The 22211-nt window shown below is 40.7% G+C and overlaps 1 protein-coding gene across 1 annotated transcript in view; it reads right to left on the reverse strand.

Moving 5' to 3' along the window:
- Positions 1-22211, reverse strand: part of LOC106879855 (terminal nucleotidyltransferase 5C) — a 37140-nt gene that overhangs the window by 7209 nt on the left and 7720 nt on the right. The gene's annotated exons all lie outside the window — the stretch shown is intronic.

A 22211-nucleotide genomic window follows, 5' to 3' on the forward strand; every position in this document is an offset into this window, starting at 1 on the left:
GCACTATTAACAGCAGCAGCCGTGATTGCTGTTCTGAGCGGTTCAAACACTTTCCCTCCGCGGAGTGTAGGACAAACGAGTTACCCACCCGTCTACCGACCACGACAACAACAATAACACCAACCTTGCCCTAAACTCACGCACACATGTGTGAGTACGTGTGTAAGTACGTGTATGTGTGAGTACGTGTGTGTGTGTGTGTGTGTGAGACACTTGACTACCCGTTGGAACCTGTAGCAAACCTTCAGCCGACCACATCAAAACAATATTGTTTTATATATATATATATATATATATATATATATATATATATATATCTTCTATTATTCTTTTGTTTCAGCCCATAGGCTGTGGCCAAGCTGGAGCACCATACCAAAAATAAACAAAATTCTTCATTCACTGATTTCTTTTCACACACACACACGCACATATACACGCACGATGTGTGCGTATAAGTATGTATATAGATGTATATACATGTGTGAATACACACACATAAATATAAATATATATATATACATGCATACATACACATATACATACACACTCATGTTTATATGTACGCATGTGTGTACGTCCCCCACCACCGCTTGACAACCGGTGTTGGTTTGTTCACGTCCCCGTAGCCTGGCGGTTCGGCAAAAACTAGGCGATACGATAAGAACCCTCGAGGGCTCAGTCAATAGTTAGGTGTTTAAAAGTCGGCGAAACTCTTCAAAGCACTGCTCCAACATGGCCACACACCAAACGACTGAAACAAGTAAAAGATAAACACACACGCACACACAAACACACACACGCACACGCACACAGAGGCAGGCAAAGTTTTATTAGCTGAGATCAACACAAATTGTCACAAGGGCTTAGTGTTTTGTACCGAAACACTTGTCAAGTGGCTCGGCACCAAATTCGAGGCCCTTGAGTCACTCTTGTAGCAATCGCAGCTAATGAAAGTTATGCGCGCGCGCATCGTGTGTGTGTGTTTGTGTATGTGCTGTGTAATTATCTATGTGTATGTTCCAATCATAGTGTATGTGTGTGTCCCTGAAAGCGTGTGTATGTGTCAGTATGCGCTTGTATATGTACGTGGGGTGTGTGTGTGTAAATGTATCTCCATAGATCGCTCTTCCCCACTCGTCCAGCCCGTATCTTTCTCTCTCTTTCTCTCTCTCTCTTGGCTTTATTAAACTAGTCTCTCTCTTTCTCTCTCTCTCACACACACGCATACACATACACGTACGTTTTCGCTCCCCCCTTCATTTGGTTCTCTCTCTTTTCTCTTTGTCCCTCCCTATCACTTTTCCTCCCTCCAATCTTTCGTTGTGACACTCATAAAAACTAATTGAAACTTTCAATCCTAAACACACACACGCAAACACACGCAGGCAAGTATCCGTACAGAAACACACACACACACACACACATGCACACACTCACTCATAAACTCACATCTGAGCTTTAAAAATCTTAGTTGTGTTATTAAAATAGTTTGAAAGTCTTTTAGTTCTACAATATACATGCATACATACATACATGTGCGTGTGTGTGTGTGCAGCCACACATGTGCACGTATCGTCTGTCCCGTTCGTGTGTGTGCGTGTGTGGTTTCACAAATGGTTAATATTTCAAATTATTAAACTATATACTCCCCAAACTGTCTGCTGTGCAATATTTTTTACACACGAAGTGAATAAGGACACGCACGCATATATATATATATATATATATATATATATATATATATATATATATATATATATATATATATATATATATGTATATATATGTATATATATGTATATATATATATATATATATATATATATATATATATATATACATACATATATATATACATATATACATATATATACATATATATATATATGAACATATATACGAGTATATAAATATATATATATATATATGTGTACATTATCTATCTATCTATATATATATATATATATCTATATATATATATGTGCATATATATATGGAGAGAAACATATATATATACTTATATGCATGTATACGCAAATATTTGTGTATATGAATGTATATACATGTATGTATGTATATATTTATATACATATATGTATATGTACACACACATATGTATGTATACTTGTGTATATATATATATGAGTATGTGTGTGTGGGTGTATATATATATATATATGTATGTATAGCTAGTTCTCACCAGTTTTTCGTGTCTTGTCAGCGGAAATATTGTTAGTTTTTATGGGTTTTCTTATTTCTGTTTTTAAATTTTTCATTCCACCCTTCTCCCCCCGCCAGTCCTCTGAGAGACAGGGGTTGGGTGGAGGGGATGGAGGGGTGAAAGGTAGACGGTGGGATGACGGGTGGGGGGAATGTTTCCTTTTGTTTTTTTGTTATTTTAGTGAAAGTTCTACCACCACACCTCAGAAAGAGAGAGAGAGAGAGTGTGTGAGAGAGAGAGAGAGAGAGCGGTGATGCATATAGTGGTGGCGGCGGCGGTGGTTAGGGGGTGGGGGCTCGAAAGAACCTTCGCGAAAGTGTAACAACATTAACGACGACAATAACAACACCAAGATTGGAAGAAAGCAAACTTTTATCTTAAAATTTTAGACATTAAAATCATTAAAAAAAAATGTTTAGAAACAAAATGCCACCCCACACCGTTTTCTCTGTCTCTCTTTCCTCCTTTTCTACAAAGGACACTTGTACGCACACACACACACAAATTATATGGATGTGTGTATATGCTTGTATTGAAATGTCTGTCTCTTTGTATGTCTCTCTCTCATTCTCCCTTTCTCTCTCTTTCTATATATATATGTATATATATATATCCTACACACACACACACACGCACACACACACACACAAAGGAAATGTACTCTGTCTATAGTGGTAATAATAATGATAATGCTTTCTACTATAGGCACAAGGCCTGAAATTTTAAGGGGAGGGGACTAGTCGTTTACATCAACCCCAGGGTTTCACTGGTACTCAATCTATCGACCCCAAAAGGGTGAAAGGCAAAACTGACCTCGGCGGAATTTGAACTCAGAACGTAAAAAACAGGCGAAATTCCGCTCAGCATTTCATCCTGCGTACTAAAGGTTCTACACGCTCGAAAAAAAATAAATAAATAAATAATAATAATAATAATAATAACTACAACAACAATTATTGTTTCTTTATTAGCCAGCAATTAAGACTGTAAAATCTGTTTTAATTGCTATTATATAACTGTGAGTGCATACGTATATAAACATTCACGCACGCATGTATACATAATATATATGCACATACACACGGCGATGTATGTATGTGCATATATAAATGTGTGTGTGTGTGTGTATATATATAATGCACCCACACACACACACACACACACGATCCTGCGTGTATAAGAGATACAGTTTTCTGGATTCATCAGGTGCCACAGGGGAAAATTGTTTCTCTTCCTTGTCTATGGAATAATGGCACGAATAACCAGAATCAGCAGCAGCAGCCGACCTAAAGAACTTAAAACTCAGGTGAATGAACTCACCGATGCCTGATACCTACACGTGTGTGGTGTGTGTGTGTGTGTGTGGTGTGTGTGGTGTGTGTGTGTGCGGTAAAGAAGTATACATGACAAGCGTGAGGTTCAAGGTTCGATATCATTGTCGGGCACGTGTCTTCTACCGGGAGAGCCTCAAGTCAAACCAAACTTGTGATGTGAAATTGAGTTGAAGAACCAAAACTGTGCCATGGTGATTCCACCTGTACGCGCGCGCGCACCTTTATACCTATCTATCTATCTATCTATCTATCTATCTACCTGTAGGGTAAAATCTGTTATGGTTGTTTGCTCCGCCGGTTCCACTTGGTTGGCAGCAGCAGGCGACTCTCTTCTAGCAGGTGGGTATGACTATGGAAACTCTTCGGTGGTAGCCACTGTAAGACTGGCCAAAAAATTGCAGGTGTCCCCTTTTAGCAAGGTCAATTTCGGCGCCTTTACCGATGTAATTCTTTAAAATATTTCACTAGAAAACATTTGTATATACGAGTACACACACACACACACACACACCCACACACATATTGCTCATATTTCAGGAGTAAAGTACACGAGACAATACACTGCTGGAACAACAGAGTAGTTTAAATGCAGCACTAACGTTTAAAATATTTTCATTGATATAAATAGGAGAGAGAGCGAGGGAGAAAGAGAGAAAGAAAGAGCGAGAGAGAGAGAGGGGGCTGGGAAGAGGCAGAGGGTGGGAGGAAGAGGAGAGAGAGAGCGTATGCGCGAGTATCTGTGTCTACATCACTGACAATGGTCTCAATACATTTTTGTTATAAACACCCACTCAACTTTTTAAGTGGAGTGGATGCTTGGCGGATGAGAGAAAGTGTACTCTACCATATGTGTTGAGTACTACCTTTTTATTATGTGTGCTTGTATATATAGATGCGTGCGCGCACACACATTTACGCTCAAACACGCACATACATAGATATGTACATATATAGAGAGATAAATAGATAGATATACTAGCCTAGTACCCGTCGAAAAATTTGGGACGTGGACCACTTGTGGATGAGCATCTCTAAGGATTTTCCCATTTTATGCTGATTAAATTTTATTATGTATTAAGGGGTGAGCTGGCCGAATCGTTAGGACGTCGAGTAAAATGGTCAGTGGCATTTCTTCCGTCTTTCCGTTGTAAGTTCAAACACCGCCGAAGTCGATTTTGCCTTTCGGGATCGATAAAAGAGGTATCAGTCATGTATTGGGGGTCGATGTTATCGACTTATCTCCTCCCCCGAACTTGCTGGCCTTATGCCAAAATTTGAAATCAAATTCTATTACGTATTAAGGCAGTAAGCTGGCAGAAGTGTTAGCATGCCAGGCAAAATGTTTGGAGGCGTTTCTTTCCAGGTCTTCATGTTCTGAGTTCAAATTCCGCCGAGGTCGACTTTGCTTTTCATCCTCGAAGATCGATAAAACAAAGAATTGTAACCAACTAAACTCCTCGCCTCCCCTCATTAGAGTTGACCATTCGCCCAAAATAGAAACCCTAATTTTTTTCCCTTTGTTTTTTTTTTTTTTTTTCAAGAGTGGCCCATGATGAGTCTCCGAGTTGCCAGGATCTTAAGACAATTCTGGTGGCGGCCAAATTCAAAATAGAGACCAGGCACTTTTCTCTTCGGCCAAGTCCTTACCGACCGTCTTACTTGCCACTAGGAGGGGGGAAGGTGAAAGGTGGAGAGAGGAACAGAGAAAGAGGAAGACAGTAGCGGAGATGGTGAAGAGGAAGAGGGAGGTGCAAGGAAGGGGAGAGGGTGGAGAAGAATGGATGGGGAGCGGGAGGTGTTTCCCCTAACAAATATGTCGAAGGCCTGTTGTTATTTAACCCTACGCTGGTCGGTCGTGTTTAGCGGCCGCGGGTTCAAATCTACCTACGGCTGATCTTCCTCACGTACCTTCAGTTCGTGCAGCAAAACGCAATGTATCAGGAATGGTAGACATAGCAAGATGTTGCTGTTGTTGTTTAACCCTTATAGTCAAAGCCATTCCAACTCTGACCACCTCGTCTTTTGCAAGCAACCAAAGACCACATTATCTAAACTATTCCCTTTATTTCTAAGACAGTTTGGCATGATTTGCGGGCGATTTTGGCTGCTATTTGGCATCGTAACGACCAACCACGTGGTTTCCCTCGTTGTCTTGTGTCAAGTGTCGCCCGAATGTTTGGGTTTAATCCCATAATGCATTTGTGGATCGGGAGAGGACATTTAATGTTAGTAGTGAAAATAATCTTGGGTTTGTGGGATTTCTTGATAGGCTCCGGGGGGAGGGATTGTAGCAGTCCTCCACTCAAGAGGTGCAATCACATTTTCGTATACTTCACATACCATAATGTCTTTCTCATAAGTTCGATTTTTTTTTTGTGTAAACATCCACACTCTTTCCCACCAGCCTTTGTTATGAATCTCTTATGCTGAAACATTCAACAATGCAATAATAATGATCATCATCATCATCATGATAGTAAATGCTTATGGCTATTGCTGTTACTGGTTGTTCTAGTTCATGTGCTTCGAACGGTTGTTTTCCATGTGCTCAAAGCCCAACAATTGAAGACACAAGGCACGTTAGAAAAAACCTGCCCAACCACGTGTCCTAATGGCAAGAAACTGTTAGTAATTCTTATATTAATACAGTGTACATTAACTGAGATTTATCTCTCACTAGATGGGTTTTTTTTAAAAATCTAACCTGAACGCAACAGTAAGCTATATACATACATATATACCTCCGGCACTCGGACTACCCGAGTATAAATTTAGTAAGGTGAACGTGTCTTTTCAAGCTGATTTAATTTCTGCCAACACTGACTTTGAGTATGTAGTTTCAGCCAATAACTCGGGATCCTTTTATTGGGCCTGGTCGCACTTCATTTATTTTCCTTCCGCGCCTGGCGGTCGTCTTAGAGGTGCCCTGTGTCAAAAAATATCATTCGTAACAGACGTTCTCCCGACATCGTTCACGCACGCCTGACTTGCGCTCAGAAGTTCCACAGCCTGAGTTGTTATCTATAATCGTAAAAGTTAAAAGTAATTCCAATGCAGTATTTTCTTGAAACAATAAATTTGTATAGAGATTAGGATTTAAATTTCAATCTATGAAAAGTTTCCGTTCTACAATATTCTCAAAGGAACGAAAAATTATCCTGCAACTCGAGCGAATACGAACGAGCCAGATTGCAGACAGCCAGATTGCAGACAGCCAGATCGCTGCCGTTATTTGGTTGCTGTTATTCTGGGCATCTGTGTGCAAAGACCAGTTGTGTTTTGCAGGGTCGCTTTATTTTTACCATTAACTTAGAAATGGAGAAAGACACAGTGTGCTAGATATAAAAAGTAAGCCATTTGGGTAGAAATAAAGTGGAAAAACGTGAAATTCTTCGAACAGGCATGTGTCTTATGCGAATGCTGAGACCTGCAGTCACCTCTGATATATATATAATATATATGTATACATGCAGATATGTATGTGTATGTATGTGTGTCTAATGTAAAAAAACACACACACATGTAATTATATATATATTGTCTTCCTGTTATTCTTTATTCATTATTCTATCTCCAGTCATTCCCCTTCGTTATTCTCACTCATTTATGCTTCGTGTTTCATGCTTTCTCCTCCATTGCTCACTTTCTTTCATTTCCCAAGATCTTACAAACACACTCACGCAAACACACACACGCACACACATTTCGATAATATACACGAATTACGCTCTCTCTCTCTCTCTCTCTCTCTCTCTCTCTCTCTCTTTCTCTCTCTCTCCCTCTCTCTCTCTCTCCCTCTCTCTATCTAATTATCTTTATTTCCCTATCTTGCTCTGTCACTCTCTCTGTCTTCTCATCTATCTATCGATCTCTCTATCTGTCTACCTGTCTGTGAGTCTATATATGTCTATCTAGCCACCTATGTACCCATCTCTCTCTCTCTCTCTCTCTCTATATATATATATATATATATATATATATATATATATATATATATCTCCCCCATGCATTCTTTCTCATTCTGTGGCCTCTCCCAGCACATCAACCAAATTCTTTTTCCCTGCGTGACGGAACGGGTAGAGGAATCAACCAACAGACAAAATTTCACACGTGACTTAACGCACACACAGACACACACACGCATATATACATTCCTATTGAAATGCGTACAGACAAATGTACATACATATATATGTATTTGTATGTGTTTATGTGTGTGTGTGTGTGTGTGTGTGTGTGTGTATGTGTGTGTGTGTGTGTGTGTGCCTATGTTTACATTGCTCCAAAGCTCTCGTGTTGTATATGTTCTATATCTGTAGGCCCCATATATTACTTGTTTCAGCCATTAGTCTACGGCCATGCTGGGGCACCGCCTTTTAGCTGAACGAATTGAGCCCAATACTAAATACTTTTCAAGCCTGGTACTTATTCTATCGGTTTCTTTTACCCGACCGCTAAGTAATGGGGACGTAAACATATCAATACCGGTTTTGTCAAGCCGTGGAGGGGGACAAATACATATACACACGCATGTGTACGACGGGCTTCTCGGCCCGGAGCTATAATAGAAGACACAAGGAACCACGCAGCGGAACTGAACCTAGAACCATGTAGAAAGAAGCAAACTTTTTACCACACGTCCACGGCTGCACCTATATATATATATATATATATATATATATATATATATATATATATATATATATATATATATATATATATATATATATATATATATATATATATATATATATATATATATATATATATATATATATATATATATATATATATATACATATATATATACATACATACATACATACATACATGTATACACGCGCAGACATGTCTAATATTTTGAAACACTCCTGAATGAGACGAGGAACGAACATGCGACGCTAATTGTCCAGTTCCTGGAACCCTTTAGTAAGGACAATATGATAGAAAGCAGAGCGTGGAATCGAAGGATTGGTCACTGAAAGGTGAGGGAATGGCGAGAAGGGGAGCAGAAGATGCTTAATCGGTGCCATAGATGAGCGAAGGTAACCGTTCTTTCAAGTCGTAATGCGTTCGCCACGTCAACCATATGGAGAAGTTTGCAGAGATGGGGACAACCTGCGTCTCACTAGTGTGACTTATTTATGTAACACAGCCTCTCACACACTCACTACCTACATAACACACACACACACACACATTCTCTCTCTCTCTCTCTCTCTCTCTCTCTCTCTCTCTCTCTCTCTGTCACTGTATCTGTCTGTCTATCAGTCAGTTTCTCTGCCTGTCTGTCTGACCGATCATATATATATATATATATATATATATATATATATATATATATACACATACATACATACATACATATTTGTGCATGTTATCTTTCTCGTTCTCAATCTATCTATCTATCTATCTAATTTCATTTCGTGTGTGTGTGCGCGCGTGTGTATGTATGTGTGTGTGTCTGTCTGTGTATTTGTGTTCGTCCATATGTGTTTGTTGTGTCTACGAGTGAGCCCAGAAGCTACAAGACTGTTGATGAATGTGATGTGGCTTTAAGTTCCACTAGAGACATACCACTGGGCCCCAGGGCCAGTCACTTTATTCCACCTAGCCCCAGTCTACCCAATAGTCTGGATTGAGAGAGAGAGAGAGAGAGATGAGAAGATGGGAGAGAGAGTGAGATTGGATGTGTACGGCTTATGCGGTGAAGTTAATTTTCATCAGATTAGCGTACTATCCAGGGTGAACAAAGAAACTATTCTCTGATCCATTTACAGTTGTGGATGTTTATGCATGTCAAATGGAGTTCCATGATTTCTAAGGAACAAGTTTAAGTGCGTGTATATGTCAGTATATGTGTATGTATGGGTGTGTATGTATATATGTAGGCATATATGTATGTATATATATGCATGTGTGTGTGTGTGGATGTATATGCATGCGCGTATGTGTATGCATGTATAGATTTATAGACATACACACGCGCGGGCACCCCCACCCCCACACATATATACGAATCCCTTTCATTTCGCTTTGCAACGAAAATTAGTACACACACACACACATATATATATACACACACACATTTACTAACGGTTGGTTTAATGTGTGTTTGTGTGTATGCGTATGTGTGGGCATGGGTGCATGTGCATTCGGTTGCATGTGTGTGTGTGTGTGTGTGTACATATGTAGGTGTTTGAGTTTATTAGAAAAAACATTGATATCGATGTGGAAGTGAGATTAGATGGCTAAGAATGATAACCTTCTCTTCACCTCCAGATTTGCGAGTGTGTGTATGGAGGGAGAGTGACAGAGAGGGGGGGGGGGGAAGAAAGAAGGAAAGGAGAGTTGACCAGGGACATAATTAGAGAGAGAGAGAAGGATGGAAAGATAAGGATAGGTAGACAAACAGATTAGTTGGATAGAGAGAGACAGATAGAAAGAGAGGAGAGAGAAATATCTCCATAGTAACTGTAACAACTGCGGTTGTATCTCTCTCTCTCTCTCCCTCTCTCTTTCTCTCTCTCTCTCTCTCTCTTTCACTCTCTCTCTCTTTCCCTCTGCACAATTCCTTAGAGATGTCCTCTGGAGAAGACTAAGTGTCACCTTAATTAGAGTGAGGTGTGGTGGTCACGTGGATAGGCGGTGGTGTATGTAAACAAGTGGAACAACCTTCTCTCATTACAGCAGACTTCGATCAAAGCTGTTCCACCCAGGCTTGGGTTTCATTTATTTTCATTCACGCATAAGTATACCAAGGACTACACTCACTAATGTATCCTTCCATTCAAAAAGCAGAAGAATTTCATTTGAGGAAGTCTTTTTTTTTCTTCTTCTGCTTTGCTGATGTTTCTAGCAAATCAAATGATCCACATACACGCTTTTCTTTTGGCTTGTGACGACGGCGACGATGATGATGATGATGAGGATGAGGATGATGATGAGGATGATGAGGAGGATGATGATGATGGCAGTGATGTCCCCTTATTCTTTGGGATTAGCTTCAACAGATTTCACTCGGTTACAAGCGTCCCTCGGTTACCATGGGACCGAGGCGGTTGAGAGAGGCTGTACGGAATCGTGCGCCTTACTAAATACAGCAGCAAAATGGCCCCAAAATTACATCCTATCATTTTTTTTATGGTTCTCGACTCCCTACCATGACCTTCCTTTATGTTTTAAACGTACATAGGACCTAGGACAGGCGAAGGCGTGGCTGTGTCATAAAAAGTTTGCTCCCAACCACATAGTTCTGGGTTCAGTCCCACTGTGTGGCACCTGTGTTTGTCTCCTAGCACCGCTTGACAACCGGTGTTGGTGTGTTTGCATTCCAGTAATGAGCGGTTCGGCAAAAGCGACGGATAAAATAAGTGCCAGGGTTTAAAAAATATATTTGAAAATTATTAGTGGGGGTCGATTCGTTCGATCAGAAATTCTTCGAGGCATGCCTAGAGTAGAAAAGAGTATGTGTGCGTGATGCGTGTCTATGATGTTGTTTATACTGGTGAAGTGGAGGCGCAATGGCCCAGTGGTTAGGGCAGCGGACTAGCGGTCATAGGATCGCGGTTTCGATTCCCAGACCGGACGTTGTGAGTGTTTATTGAGCAAAAACACTTAAAGCTCCACGAGGCTCCGGCAGGGGATGGTGGCGAACCCTGCTGGACTCTTCCACCACAACTTTCTCTCACTCTTTCTTCCTGTTTCTGTTGTGCCTGTAATCCAAAGGGGTCAGCCTTGTCGCACTGTGTGTCACGCTGAATCTCCCCGAGATCTACGTTAAGGGTACACGTGTCTGTGGAGTGCTCAACCACTTGCACGTTAATTTCACGAGCAGGCTGTTCCGTTGATCGGATCAACTGGAACCCTCGACGTCGTAAGCGACGGAGTGCCAACCACAAATACTGGTGATGGTGGCTGTGGCGACAGTGGTGGTGGTGGTGGTGTCAGTGTGTGTGTGTGTGTGTGTGTGTAGAGTCACCACAAATAACGCAAACCTCACCACCGCTGCTGCCACCATCGCCCTATTTATTCTGTTCAATGTTTTTAATAACTTCTAAATCCCCAGATATTTAGAGATGTAGAGATATCAATATGGTGGTGGCGGAGTCGGCAGTATTGGCGGTGGTGGGGACTTCATTATTTTCGAATGTCAGGTGATGGTGGAGGTGGCGGCGGCGGTGGTGGAGTTGTAGAATAGGAGGAAGAGAGGGAGAGAGAGAGAGAGAGAGAGAGAGAGAGAGAAGGCGGCGGAGGGTGGAGAAGTTCCTAACGAGAAACACTTGTCAAATTGAACACATTCTTATTTATAACATCAGTAACAGCCACAACAACAACAACAACAACAACCATGCTATCATCTGTGACTGCCACAACACACACACGTACGCACACACGCACACACACACTCACATTCCAACAACTACATACAAACATCACCAACAACACCAGCACCGCCACCACCTACAACAACAACAACACCACCACCGCCAACACCAGCACCAAGACCTTATAAAGTCCACTTTATACATCATGTCGTCCTTCCCTCACCCCCAGCCCGCCACCAACTAACAAAAGACACCAAAGCACATATTTCTCACCACCACCCACAGACTAAGGAACGGCCACACCCTTGGGCCACCTACACATAAAGAAATACTCCGTGTAAAATGAGAAGTCAGCCGGACAAGTAAGGGAAGGGCACGGTTTTAGCAAAATGGCAAGTTTAGGGGCTCCAGACTCAAACCATTACATGGGATAATCACCCTCCTTTTATCTGTTTTTGTTGTTACTTGGACTGCGGCCATGCTGCAGCACCGACCTGAAAAGGTTTGTGAAACAAATTCACCCTCAGTAGGTTTTTCGTTTCTTTTTTTTTTCTATCGGTTTCGGTTTGCCGAACTGGCAAAAATACTCATAACCCTAACCCTAAACCTAAACCTAAGCCTAACCCTAAAACCCGAACCCTAACCCTAAAACCCTAAAGCTAAAACCAGTACAAACGCACGAACGATGTCATAAATAACAGTACCGCCGATAGTTGTTGTTGACAAACAACGGCAGTAATTTTATTCAAGGGAAAAGATCCCATTACACCGCTAGAACGTTTTGTTTACATTCCACAGCAGTAATTGTTTTCACCTCAATAGACGTCAGTGATTAGTTGAAATTACAGAAATACGACAATTTTTAACATGAAATAACTTCGAATATAAAATTTTTTCTCTGTTCTATAAGACAAAATATACAAGTATACGAAGTTTGAAAGTGTTTCGGTAGAAAACACTAAATAAAGCATAAATAAAAAGTGGCGCCCGCCAAATCAGAAAGATCCGCCCGGCCTGCTAGCGATTGTGCCAGCTCCTCGCCGCCTTGTCCATCTGCAGACTCCATGGTCAAGAAACGAAACTGTCCGCTTCTCTCCCTCACCACAGCGCAGCCAAATAAATCCAAATAAGTCGTAATGTTTGTTGCATTCGTAGGAACATTGTTAACTCTTTATAGTCTGTGGTGGTGGCGGTGGTGGTGGTGGCGGTGGTAGTGGCGGTGTTTATATGAAACACAGCAACTGTGTAATCTGCTGTAAAATAAGAACTCTTCTGGTCGGGTTGTGTGGGAGGGGCGAAGAAAGAGAAGGGAGGCGAACAGACATACATAAATACACACACACACACATACATACATGCATACATAAATGTGTGTGTGTATATATATATATATATATATATATATATATATATATATATATATATATATATATATACACATACAATATGTATACCTATATCTATATGTGTGCGCATGTATCTGTGTGTGTGTGTGTGTGTGTGTGAGAGAGAGAGAGAGAGAGAGAGAGAGTATGCATGCATGCAGTATGTATGTTGGTAAAGGCGGTGCTCCAGCATGGCCGCAGTCAGATGACTGAAACAAGTAAAGAGTAAAAGAGTAAAAGAGAATGTGTCTATGTACAAAGATAGAAATAGAAAAAGAGACGGGGATAAAGAGAGAGAAAGGGTAACAGAACTAATATATATATATAGAGAGAGAGAGTGACAGACAAACAGACAGACAGACATGGAAAACGGATGAAAGATAAAGAAATGACAGACGCTGGCAACGCGATTGACAGATGAGATGAAACACTGATATTGAGTGAGGGAGATAAAATGGATCACGTGAGGAAAGGGAATGAGCAGACGACATACGTGATTAAGAAAATGTATTTTTTACTCTTTTGTACTTGTTGATGGCGTTTTGTTGTTTATTTCTATGTTATGTCAATTGTACACAACGTAGTTTTGATGATGATGATGGTATATATATATATATTCTTATCGTCAGGCCTAGCTTAGTGCAAGCACTGGTGGAGCCCATAATATGTTGCATGTCTTCCTGTATACGAGTAAAAAGCTCACAGACATCTGCGTGGAAAAATTTTCTTAACAACGACGAAATGACTTTTGAGTCTGCGCTGAGCGTCTTATGTGGATATGTTTCTTAGCTGTACGAAATCTGACACATATACCATATGGACACTCACTAAAAGCCATTGCAAACATCATCGTAAAATACTTTTGTCTGCTATCAGCCTGCGTCAGGAGTGCCATGCAAGGAACCAGATATCCGAGTGCATAGTCAGAAGCTTCAAGTTGTAGACAAGTTTGTGTATCTTGGTAACACCCTTAGTGTACCATGCAGCCTTGACAATGATATCTCGCTAAGAATCGGCAAAGCCAGTGATGCTTTCAGAAAGTTAGAAAAGTACCTCTGGTCTCAACGTGGTATGTCTACTGATATTAAAGTGAAGCTTATATAACATGTCTGTTATCTCTCCTGCTGTACGCTTGTGGGACGTGGCTAACCCACCGAGAGCATCTGAAACAACTGGAGCGCTTCCACCAGCAATGTCTACATCGTATCTTGAGCCTGCATTGGAAAATACAGTCGAAGTATTGAGTCAATCATTTTGCAAGATCGACTCCGGTGGGTGAGCCGTTTAGTGAGAATGTAGGACTGCAAGACTCCGAAGCGACTACTGTATGGTGAGGAATGGAAAGCGTCGACTTCATAAAGCTAAGCTGAGGTTCAAAGATTGCATAAAAACATCTCGGGGAAAAGATTGGGAAGTAATTACAACTGGTCAGGCAAGATGGAGGAAGGCAGTATATGACTGACGGATGTGAGAACTTCGAAATAACTCGAAGAAATCACAAACAAAAAGTTGAAGACGGATGCTAGAAAGGGTGTGGACGCGATATTTCCAGGAAAAGTGTGTGACCAGAGCGAACTGATATACGATGAGTGTAGGAGAGTCTGCTTCGGCAGAGCCGGACCGCAAATTCACAAAAGCAGCCATGTACAGAGAGTTGACTTGGATTGCGCCATAACATTGCATAACAACATGCCATGAATATGGTAAGGTTTGCCTATCAGCTGGGGGGGGGGGGGATTGAAACGACACTGGAAAGTGCATGGGGACAAACAAGCGGGTTCTGTTGTTGTTGTTGTCGGTGGAAATCACGTATGTAACATCAGTGCCAAAGAGTATGGGCCAATTGCCGGCCGGAACAGTCACACCCTTCCAAGTCATGCATAAGACCCATTCTGAAATGCTTCAAGCGATGGTTATACTTGACAAGAAAGCAGCCATATATATATATATATATATATATATATATATATATATATATATATATATATATATATATGTATATATATATATATATATATATATATGTATATATATATATATATATATATATATATATATATATATATATATATATATATATATATATATATATATATATATACATGTATGTATGTATGTATGTATGTGTGTGTGTATGTATGTATGATATGGAGGAGGAGAAGAAAAAGAAAGAGAACAAAGAGGAGAAAAAAGAAAAGAAGAGGGGAGGGAGAGAAGAAGGCGAAGAAGAAGAAAAAGAAGATGTGTGATCATTGTTAAGGGAGCTGTGTAAAGATTCCATAAACCTAACGCATGCCTATATGTATGTGTGTATGTATGTATGTATGTATGTGTAAATGCGTGTGCATAAATACAGGGACGAAATTTGTTTGAGGGTGCCAACCCATGTCCAACTGAGGACGTTCAAAGCGCTTTCATTTCCCCATCAACAATTTTAAGGGGTAGAGCTGCATCCGCTGTTTCCAAATTTAAGTGTATGTGTGTTTATTAGGACCAATTGCTTTCCCTTCTAATCTCTACTATGGAATCTACCTAAAGTCTTTTGCAGTCACTGGGTTCATTAAATACATATATTTATTAGATACATAAAACAGATGTGCAAATCCAGCGAGTTTATATAACGCTATCATCGATCATAAAAAAGGGAAGGATTGATCGACACCGTTTCTGCTATTTTTATAGAAGCAATTATTTCAACCGTCACATTACCGTAAACAATGTTTTAGGATTCATATTGCAGCCATTTCATTGGCAATAACGCCAGTACATTCCATCTTTATTTAACCGTAGTTAGAACGTAGTGGGAACTAAATTTATGTTATATACATACACACACACACATATATACACATACGAACACACGCACACATACACACAAACACATCGAAATGACAATTTAAAATTGGTCAGTTACATACATAAAGATAAATCCATATATTTTTGACCTGGACATAAAACGATACAGCTTACCAGCAACATGAAAATACAATTACATACTCGTGTAATGAATTCAGCAGCGAGTTTATATAATGCTTACGGTCAAATTCAAAATGTGTATCTTTGGTTATAGAACCTTACATTGAAGGATTGCACGACCATCCGAATTTAACATTTAAACCAAAACACGATACAGTTTTATCAAAAATAATAATATAGATAAATACTTTCTAATTCTAGTAAACAATACTTTAATACACAGCCAGACAGAATGTTCGATAAAATCAATGTAATATCAAATTACACTAAATCTAGAGCTGTAATATCATAAAATAAAGCGAATAAAATGAACGAAACTGGGCACGATGAAATATCAGGCGCTCATTACAGAAATTATATGGAGAGCTTTCTGATAGACTTCGCACGCAAATATATCTCCGTTGTTGCTGTTGTTATTATTGTTGTTGTTTGGTACTTGGTTAATCCTCATGGAACAGACTCTGATGGAGCAGCCAGGACCACGTCGATGATATTTTTCAGAATTACGTTTTTAAGCGTGTTCTTTTGTGAAAGAGGAAAATGCGATTTGAGGAATATCTACTACTCTTTCAAGAAGATGGAAGTTGCCGTATCCTCACTGAATTCTATATTTATTATTTGTGTGTGTGTGTGTGTGCGTGCATGTACGCATGCATGCTTATTTGCACGAGTGTATGTATGCATGAATATGTATGTATATATGCATGTGTGCATGTATGTGTATGTATCGATCGCTCTCTCTTTCTCTCTCTCTCTCTCTATGCACACATATGAATGCATGTATGTGTGTGTGTACGTATGCATATATGTATATTAATAAATACACACGTGCTATTAACAATGCGTTATTAGTATTAAACGAATTTCAATTTCCCCCACCCCCACCTTACTATACACTCCACTTCTTCCCCTCCCCAGTCCAATCTTCATACACACACACACAGACTGAAGTTAGGGAGACCCAGAATGGGAAAACAGTAGACAGATAACTAAAGAGAAAGAAGGAGAGGGACGGAAGTATGAGTCGCCCTACCCCTCTTCACACACATACAAATTTCTCTCCCTGACACACAAAGCTGCTAACAACAGATAAACATTTTAATACCGAAAAACCGCCACCACCACCGACTTCACCACCACCACCACCACCACCAATACTACTACTACTACTACTACCCCCTTCATCACCTCTACCATACTACACACCACACAAATGCCCTCCCTAGCACACAACATGCCCTTGCTACCGCACATGCCCTCCCTATCAAACAACATGCCCTTGCTACCTCACAACATCCCCGCCCTAGAACACAACATGCCCTTGCTATCGCGCAACATGTCCTCGCTACCACACAACCTGTCTTCCCAATTACACATGCCTCTACAACTACATTTTATGTCCTTATTACACACCCGACAACACGTGCTCACTTCCTCCTTCTCTGCACCACCACTCTCTACATACAACATGTGATATTATTAATACAATGATTATTGGCACTCCTTAGTGAAGTTATTTCCTATTTTCACATTCACTGCTGCAATTGTTGAGTACAAATCAAATTGTTTTTAATAAAAAATTATTGTTTTCAGGTCTGACCATTCATGGAAAATTCAAAATGCCTGCCATTCAACGCCTAGCTTCTAGCCGCTGATATGTCCATCTTAGACTTTGATGTTAAAAGGGTGCGACAAAGTCGTCCAACTGCTCGAGTTGCGTGAGAACATCACTGCGTCCATGTAGGAGATTTTCTCAATCAACAGGTGGAAGCATGACAAACAAATCAGACACCGAAGTAAGGGTAACAGTTAAAGACGTTGTTTGTGAAGAAAAAACAATGACAGCAAAAGCATCCCTAAACAACATACCGTGATAAGAGCTACGAAACAAGCAGACGTTATGGCGTCAGATCCAAGAACAAGCTGGTGTTTGCAAGTTTTCAGTGACATGCACAGACTGCAATAACGAAGTCAGTTTCCTTAGAACTTCTCTCGGCATTAAAGGTCAAGGCATGTCCTAGAAAGAAATATTTTAATCCGTGGATATCAAAGAAATAAGTAAAGGATCACTTCCTCGTCTCTTTGACAGGAGCCTGACTGGCCGCTATGAGTTTGTACTTGTCGCCGTCGGGACTTCAGGTGTTCCCGAACCCCACACTGCCGATTTCTTCTCCCAAATCGAAATAATTGTGGACAATCTGAAAAATGAGCTGCACGAGGTGGGGTGACTGCTGCAGGGAGTGTCGCTGGCCATTCTCTGCTGCAACGGGGCTAAACCCGCCTTTTGTTCTGGGGTGTACAACCCGTTAATCTCTCCATCCCCGCTATCTTCTGCTGCTTAATCCAGCCCCTTTTTTTCTTTGTTTCCTTGGTGAGGTAGTTATGGGGTTTTTTCCTCGATAATTTGATTTATTATACTTTTATTTTTTTTTCTTCCTGTAAAAATATGTTGCAAATAGAAACACAAAAGAGAGTTTTAATTCTTGATTAAACCGAGAGAGAAAAGAGTGTTACCCGTGACAGCTCTTGAGTTTGCAGTCCCCCGCCCTACCTCTTCGGCAGGCTTACACAACAGATCCAAAACTGTCACCTCCATAAAGCGCCACCCGGGACGAACCGCCCTAATCGCCCCCTCGTTGCTCCTCAAATAGGACTGCACAGTTGAGAGACTCTAAAAGAGAACATTTCTTCGAAAGTATCTAAAAAATAAAAAAACCCAAACAACTGCAGCCGTAAATTTAATGCATGGTGCATCTGTAGTGGATACCAATGTCAGAAGTGCCATATTCCACAGCCTACGGTTCCACAATGAAGACAAAATGGTAACTTCACAATTGCACAGTCATATCGGATCTCTTTCTCGAGAATCAGTCTCAGCTCTTCATTCATGTTACAACACTATCCTTACTGAAGGTTACAATAAACTGGAACACAGCATGAAATGTCCACAAGCAATATCATCAGAGTTCAGGCGAAGGGACTTGACCGTTTTAATAGTGCAAATGTGCTCTGCTAGCACCAAGGAATTCAACATCTTTGGTGTTGCAATACCGAGGCCTTCTGGAAAGAAACGGAATCTTATTTCGTAGTTACTTCAGAAAGGCTTGCATTGTACTGGACACAATCTTGAGTGATTTTTCAGTCCTCGGGGGAACTCAAACCCAACGACAAAATCTACAACAAGCGATGCTGGTATCGGCAGAGCCCTCCACGAATGAATTCCATCAATTGTGAACAGTTTTGAACATCTCCGATAAAAGTTTGTGTGTGTGTGTGTGTGTGGGGGGGGGGGGGGTTAAGGTATAGTTGCCTGTACCTGTAATTTAAAGGGACCAGCCCTGTAACTTTGTGTACCACGCTGAATTTCTCTGAGAACTATGTGAAGGGTATGCGTGTCTGTGAAGTGCTGAGACACTTGAATGTTAATTTCAAGAGCAGGCTGTTCCGTTGATCGGATCAACTGGAACACTCGATGTCGTAACCGATGGAGTGCGTGTGTGTGTGTGTGTGTATGTGTGCTCCGTCATCAAAATAGGCCGAATGTCCAGTCAGCTGGGCCAGAACTGACCAGGTTTCAAACCATTAAAATTCATAGTATGACATTGTATGGGAGCCTCTATGCGATCGACTGATCTGCTAGAAATAGCAGCCAAGTTCATTCGGATCACAGTTAAAAAAAGCATGTTTACATAAATCAGTCTGTGTGGTTACGGTTGGGTTGTTTAATCATAGTTCTGTATAAAAATAAAACCATCTCTCTCTCTCTCTCTCTCTCTCTCTCTCTCTCTCTCTATATATATATATATATATATATATATATATATATATATATATATATATATATATATATATATGTGGGAGAATATACAAATAATAACAACAGACGAGGACAGGTGGTGTAAATAACAAAAGTATATATTAGTATGACGCTCGGGAATACGGAAAGTCTTTGACGTTTCGAGCTACGCTCTTCAACAGAAAGAATACGGAGACAAGGAGAAAAACACGGAGAAAAAAAATTGAATAGTGTTCAGTCAACGGTCAATCATATATATATATATATATATATATATATATACTTTCATCCTTTTATTTGTTTCAGTCATTTGACTGCGGCCAAGCTGGAGCACCACCTTTAGTCGAACAAATCGACCCCCGGACTTATTCTTTGTAACCTAGTACTTATTCTGTCGGTCTCTTTTGCCGAACCGCTGGTTTACGGGACGTAAACACACCAACATTCGGTTGTCAAGTGATGGTGGAGTGACATACACAGACACACAAACATATATATACGACGGGCTTCTTTCAGTTTCCATCTACCAAATCCACTCACAAGACTTCGGTCGGCCCGAGGCTATAGTAGAAGACACTTGTCCAAGGTGTCAAGCAGTGGGACTGAACCCGGAACCATGTGGTTCGTTAGCGAGCTACTTACCATACAGCCAAGGAAGGTGAGTATGTGTGTGAATGCGCGTGCATATACGTTTATATATAATATATATATATATATATATATATATATATATATATATAGAGAGAGAGAGAGAGAGAGAGAGAGAGAGAGACAGCGGGGTATTGAGAAAGAGTGTGGTCGCGCGTGTGTGTGAGTGTGTATGAAGGTAAGGATTATGGACACTCCGTCGTTTAAACGGACCCAGTTGTAAGCGAGGTTAAACAGTGAACAACCAGATACACACACACACACACACACACACACACACACACACACACACACATATACACTCACATTCACACGCATACACACACACGTGCATACCTGCTTATTTGCCTGCATATGGTCGTGCATATAGGCATATAAATATACTAACATATGTTTCAGATAGAAACGCGCGCTCGCTGCGTATATAGCTCGCCTCGCATCGGGCTTCTCGTCTCCTGACGTAGTCGTCAAGGCAGTATCGCGACATATGGCCTGTCTTGGCCGTTTTTAAACCCAGCACAGTTCATCTCCTTTCAATATCAATACACACGAACGGTTTCTTGAAAGCACACGCACACACACCTATATGTAAGTATGCGTTTATATGTGTAGATAAATAGCCACGTAGCAGCGTAAATTTAGGTAACTTTGCACGTAGACAGTTAGATGTGTCAACACAGCCGTAGCCCCCCCCCCCTCTGCCACCCAACACACACACACGCGTGTGTATACACAGAGATATGTAAACGTACACATACATACATATATACACATGTTCACGCGCGCGCGTACACATGTACATGTGTACACATACACAAAAGTGCATAGATAGATTCATATATGTATACACACGCGCACTCAAACACACATATGTATGTGTGTGTGTATGTGTGTATGTGTCGCTTTGGTGAATGCACTGAACGAAACTTTCAGCCGTTGAATCACTTTTGTAACTTTCTTCTAATTTAACAGAATATACACTCATACATACATAAACACACACACATACATCATACACACATATACAGACATACACACATATACAGACATACACGGATATACATATATATACACACGTATGAGGCGAAAATTTGAGAAGCAGTCGTCTGTTCGTGTGTTTGAGAGAGAGAGAGAGAGAGAGTGAGAGAGGGAGGGAAAGGAGAGAGAGAGAGTGAGAAAAGAAAAGGTAACAGAGAGGGAGAGAGAGAGAGAGAGAGAAAGAGAGGCATGTATTTCACAGATGTATCTAACACGCATTATTGATTTGGAAATGATAAGCCACCCACTATCATCATCATCATCATTATCATCATCATCACCATCGTCATCATCATTCTCCTCCTAATCATCATTATCATTATCATCATCATCACCATCACCAATTCTATCACGACCAACACTACCCACACCATCATTACCGCCACCATCACTACCACGACTATCACCACCTCCATCACGCCAACGCCACCGTCATCAGCATCATCAGCGCTACCACCACCATCATCACCACCCCAACTACCACCA

Source organism: Octopus bimaculoides, chromosome 15 (genome assembly GCF_046866305.1).
Source record: "Octopus bimaculoides isolate indiv1 chromosome 15, ASM4686630v1, whole genome shotgun sequence".
Taxonomy (NCBI): Eukaryota; Metazoa; Mollusca; class Cephalopoda; order Octopoda; family Octopodidae; genus Octopus; species Octopus bimaculoides.